Genomic DNA, 6,173 nt, shown 5'->3' on the forward strand with positions numbered 1-6,173 from the left:
TTGATGTTTATTTATGTGTTAACTTGTGTTTATGTTTGCCTTAATCCTCATTCGAGGATGAGTGATCCAGGTAGGGCTTTGAACCATGAGAAGAACTTCACCATTTGATGTCTCTGTGTTGGGTACGAATAGGGACTTGAGTCGTACCCATGGATATGGGTCGTACCCACGTTCTCCTCCCCCTCTCATACCTTGATCAGTCTATAAGGGTAACACATTATCCACTATATGACATGGCCTTCCCTTGGTAGTAACCAATTCATACGAGTCGTATACTACTCAACCGTATAGAGTAAAGTTTCAACTTGAGTGGACTATTTTCTATACGGATGAAGCTTATGAGTTAGGGGTTGAGTCATACCCTTTGGTTACAACTCAAGGGTTTCCACTCATACCCTTAACAATATAGATAACCTAGGAGGAGCCTAGGGTACAAGTAAGGGTACCACTCGTACCCTAGGATACAATTACTTAGGGAGTCGTAAAGGGAAGTATACCCCTGGATGGGGTCATTTTCCATATTTTAACTAAGTGACTTGTGGTCATTTTCCTTGCATAAAACCCCAATTTCCTTCACTATATAAGTCATTGTAGCCTCCTAAGCTCCCATTTACAAGATTTAAACACTCCAAAACACTTTAAAAGTTTCTTGGAACAAGATTGGAGTCTAAGGTATGGAGGGTGATCTTCAAGAGGCAAAAAAGAGTTAATATTCTTGGAAATTCAAGTTGTTTAAGGCATGCATCTCTTCCCCTTCTTAAATAACTCTAAAACCCATGTATTTTACACTTGAATCAGTAAGTGTACATAGTGGTTTTGAAATTAAATAAAAAGGGTTTTGTTGCTAAATGATGAACAATGATGATTCCTATTTAGACTTGTGTTTATTCATGACATTGATGATGATTTGCATATGTGGATGAATTTTGTATGTGGTTTAACATGTGGTTCATGAGTAACCCTAATCTTGATGAATTCTACCATGAAAATTACCTTGTTAAAGGTAAGCAAATAAGGTATTTGTGAACCATGTATTGTGTAATTGATGACCTTTATGTTTTGATGAATAAGAAGGGGGTTAAAGTCCCTAACATGAAAATGAACGTGAATTATGTGTGGGACTAAATTGTGGTATTGAATTGCTAATGAAATGTGAATTTCTTATAAAGGTATTGAGGACCATAGTTTGAATTGTATCAGGAGTTGAATTAAGGCATTGGCCTATTAAAATGGTTGATAAATGAAGGCTCCTATGAGGACCATGTGGTCATGTATGATGTTGAATTGGTTAAATGGGTTAAAGTCCTTATGTGAGGAATTAAATGTATGTGGATGAATGGACAAAGGGTTAAGAGTCCCAATGTTGACTAAGGATAGTCATGATGGCTTGAGGTTAAAGTCCCTGGCCTAATGAAATTTCTTGTGGTTAAAGTCCCTTGCATAATAAGATCTCATGAGGTCGAAGTGCCTCACCAAATAAATAGTCTTGAGGTTAGATTCCCCTATCTAATATGGCATGAGGTTAGAGTCCCTTGCCAAATGTATGAGTATGTGGTTAGAGTTCCTTTCTTGAATGAATGTGTGTGAGTGGTTAGATTCCCTCACTTATATAAATGTGTTTGAGTGGTTAGAGTCCCTCACTTAAATGGATGTGTATGTGGTTAAATTCCCTTACTTGATGATATGTGAATATGGTTAGAGTGCTATGCCTAATGAGAAATGCTTGAGTCTACAGTGGTGGAATGTTGGAGTCTTCTATTGCATGCAGGATGAATGAGTGCTTCTAAGGTGTTGATAAATCTTGTCCCCTTGATTAGCATGTGATATGCTTATATGGATAAGGTTATGAATGTGATCGAATATGATATATTGCTTGTTGTTGAATGATGATGCTATTTTATTCTTATCCTTGAGTTACATGCTAGTATTCCAACCGCTAACCATCTCTGGATGCTATGTTCCCACGCAATATAGGGTCCGGATCATCTTCTTCTCTTCCTACATAGTGAATAGGCAATCGAAGTGGTTTTTTGCATTGACCTGGGAGTGGTGATCTTCCTTACTTCTGAAGACATTCCTTCTTGGTCTCCTATATTTAGACTTGGTCTTATTTTGACTTTGTTTGGCTATTATCAGGGGCTTGTCCCGACATATACATTTCTAAACTTTGGATTGTATATAGTGTGTATTGTGGATGACTGTGGACTTGGGTATATTAGTTAGTTGATGAACCTAATGAAATTGCTAGACATTGTTTAATTTATGTCTTGTGGTATGTTTTCCGCTATATCATTTTATGATCGGGATTCACCCGACCCTTGTGATCATTGTGATGACTATGATGGGTTATTGGGGCAACCTCCAATTTTTGTAGGCTTGTGGTACCCATATGACATGGCTTGATTTTGGGGTGTGTCACCAGGGAATGCCCTCGACTCCACTTCAATCCTAGGTACAAAATATATCAATAGTGTGAACTATGCGCATGGTTATCTAGGACAACCCTTACTTTGAAAAACATTAGTTTCTAGTATAATTCATTTGATACCTATACCTTCACGGCTTAGCTACATAACCCTTTTAAGCTCAATTAAAAACAATTTTCATATAACCCATTCATTAACCAAGGAATCATACATTAAGGCACACCACAGTATCGTCATACAATTTAGTTTGGAAGTTCATAATTATTCCATTACAATTCCATTAACTTAGGGGAATGCCTCGACCCCTTTGTTCATTAAATCAAAAACATAGACAACAAGACCTTCAAAATTCATGTTCATTGTTTAACTATTTATCCAATGCTATACAATAGGTGAGTAAGTCAAACCAAAAGATAATTCCACATTTCAAAGCCATTTACACAAGTGGTTTGAGGGAATACAATTGTTCAAAACCAATTTCCAAGTTCAAAACATCAATTTGCGGGATTAAATCAGCCCCATGCACCCCATTAGTTCAAAACATCCAATTCGAACCATGAAGAATTCATGAAAACCATGGGAAAACCATTCAAGGACTAACCATTCCAAAACCCTCAACCCATGTCAAAACCCACATTCAAATCCATACAATTAAACCATTAAAAACACATGCTTTTGTCAAAATAAGATTTGGGGAAGAGTACATGCCTAAAAGGATCATAATTTTTGAGGGAATATACCCTTAGAAGCTCTAGACAATCAACCCTTAGAAAACCCTAATGCTCTTTCTTGAGAGAATTTGTGAGAAGAGAGAAGTTATTTTGGTGTGTTATGAATGGTAGTGAGATCCCAATAAGGTTTTAAAGTTGTGGGTCACATTTGGGGAAAAGGAAAAATATCCAAAGTGCCCTTAATAAAATACTTAAAAATTATCGCCTAGTAGTTATGGCCGACCTTATGACTCGTAGGGTCACCTTATGACTTATGACCTCCAGCTTTAGTCTGGACAACATCCATGGGAATCTAAATTGGTATGGCTATGAGTCATACCATACGAATCATACTAAAAAATTATGATTAGTTTGGTCAAATTGTAGGCTAGATAGAATATTTGGGCATCCACTGGTTTGGCTATGGATTGGACTATATGACTTGTATAAAGTCTTTACGAATCATTAGGAACCAATCATAATGATAATAGATATTTGTCCAATCCATAATATTTGGCTATGGATTGGACTATACGACTTGTATAGAGTCTTTACGAATTGTTAGGAACCAATCATAATCATAATAGAAATTTGTCCATTCCACAATTTTCAAATACGATTTGGGTCCTACGACCCGTACGGACACCCTGCGACTCGAGGGAGAGTCATTGTATAGGAAGTAAGCTCACAGGTCAAGATATTTTCAAGGACCAAAATCTGGGGTGTTTCATTATCCCCGCCTTAGGATCATTCTTCCTCAAATAATGAGTCAAGGCATCCATTAGCATGATTTAACGCAAAGTACATCCACATTTACCTTTAACAAAGACAAAAAACAAAAATGTTAGGGAAATACACATACCTCAAGCATGATTGTCCAAAGTGGAAAACAAGAATGGATATTTGGACTTCAGGTCCTCTTTATCTTCTAAAGTAGATTCTTTGACCTTGTTGTTCCTTCATAGAGTTTTCACCTAATCCATATCCTTAGTCCTCAAACAACGAAGTTGCCTGTCCAAAATTTTCACTGACACTTCTCATAGGACAAGGAATCCAAAATACCAACACTCTCCAAAGGAACAATCAAGGAAGTATTACCTACACAATTCCTCAACATCAAAATATGGAAGACCATATAAATAGAACCCAACCTAGATGGAAACTCCAACTCATTGCCACATAGCCCACCCATCTCAAAACACGAAAGGGAACAACATACCTGGGACTGAGCTTTCCCTTCTTTCCAAACTGCATAACTGCCTTCATAGGAGATACCTTCAAGAACAAAAATAATACACATTAAACTCCAACTCCCTATACCTCACATCTCCATAGGACTTTTAGCAAATTTTGGCAGACTTAAGTCAATCCTAAATCACCTTCACCTTGTCCATGGGTTAATAAACCAATTAAGGATAGAATAATCACTTCTCACCAACCTCAGACCACCTAAAAGGATACCTACACCTCCTGACATAATAGGCTTTGAAAGGAGACATCCTAATGCTAGAGTGAAAACTATTATTATACGCAAACCTTATGAGAGGCAAATAATAAACCCAACTATTACCAAAGTTAATCACACATGACCTTAGCATATAATTCAATTTACAAATAGTCTTCTCCTCTTATCCATCTATTTGAGGGTGGAAAGTGGAGCTAAGGTTCGCCTTAGTCCCTAACTCTCTTTGAAAAGAATACCTAAAATGAGATGAGAACTAAGTACCTCAATCAGATATGATGGAAATTGGAGAACCATGGAACTTGAAGATTTCTTGAATCAAAATCTTAGCATAATCCTCTAACGAATAAGTAGTCTTCACTTGTAGAAAGTGAGCGAACTTAGTCATCCTATTGATAATGACCCAAATCATATCAAACTGATAGTGAGATCACGAAAGACCAATAATGAAATCCATATTAATCACTTCTAATTTCTACATGAGCAACTCAATATTTTGAGAAAAACCATTGGGCCTCAAGTTATCCACATTCACTTGCTGATAGATCATATATTTAGCTCAGTCAGCCCACCTCATGCAGATTTTATGGATAGTTGCACCATGGTTATTATGATGAGGGTAGGAATATATGTTTCAAATATGGTGAGCCTGGTAATATTTGTAGGAACTATCCTTTAGGAAATATTGCTATTGGAGCAAATAAGGTTTTGTTTACTACTCCTTCAGCTCCTACACCAAATGGTGCTACTTCTGCTACTAGCACTAGCTGAAATCATCTTTATGCCTTTGCCACCCTTAGGTGTCTGATTCATATCCTGGTGTTGTCATTGGTATGTTACAACTTTTATTTTGTTATATATATTGTCTGCTTGATCTGGGGTCCACCCTTTCTTATGTGACCCTTTACAGTCCTGAGCATATTTTCGATCCCTTCTTTTTATCCACCCCAACGGGTAATTCTACTATTTCAAAAAAGGTGTATAGGGGTTTGTGGTGTCTACCTATGGTAGAGAGACCTTGGTGAATCTAATAGAGTTGTATATAGTACACCATGATATGATTTTGGGATGAATTGTCTTTACTCGTACTATGCATCTCTTGATTGTAAGACCTAAAAGGCCAGTTTCCAATTCCATAATGAACCGATAATAAAGTGGTAGGGGAGTTCCCTTATTCCTAAGGAAAGATTTATTTACTATCTTAGATCACGAAAGCTGATTTCTAAGGGGTGTCTTTATCATTTGATTCGGATTAAAGATTCTAGATCTAGGGTTCCCTCTTTGCAATACATCCCTATTGTTAATAAGTTTCTCGAGGTGTTTCTCGATGATCTTTTTGGTATTCCTCCCGATACGGAAATAGATTTTGGGATTGATCTTCTACTGAATACTCGTCCTATCTCCATTCTTCAATATAGAATAACTTTGTCTAAGTTGAAAAAACTTAAGGATCAATTAAATTATCTTCTTGATAAGGGTTTCATCTATCCTAGTGTGTCCCATGGGGTGCTCCTGTGCTTTCATGCATAAGAAGGATGGTTCTCTTCAAACGTGTATGGATTATCGATAGCAGAA

The sequence above is a fragment of the Capsicum annuum genome, chromosome 9, assembly GCF_002878395.1.
Source record: "Capsicum annuum cultivar UCD-10X-F1 chromosome 9, UCD10Xv1.1, whole genome shotgun sequence".
Lineage (NCBI taxonomy): Eukaryota > Viridiplantae > Streptophyta > Magnoliopsida > Solanales > Solanaceae > Capsicum > Capsicum annuum.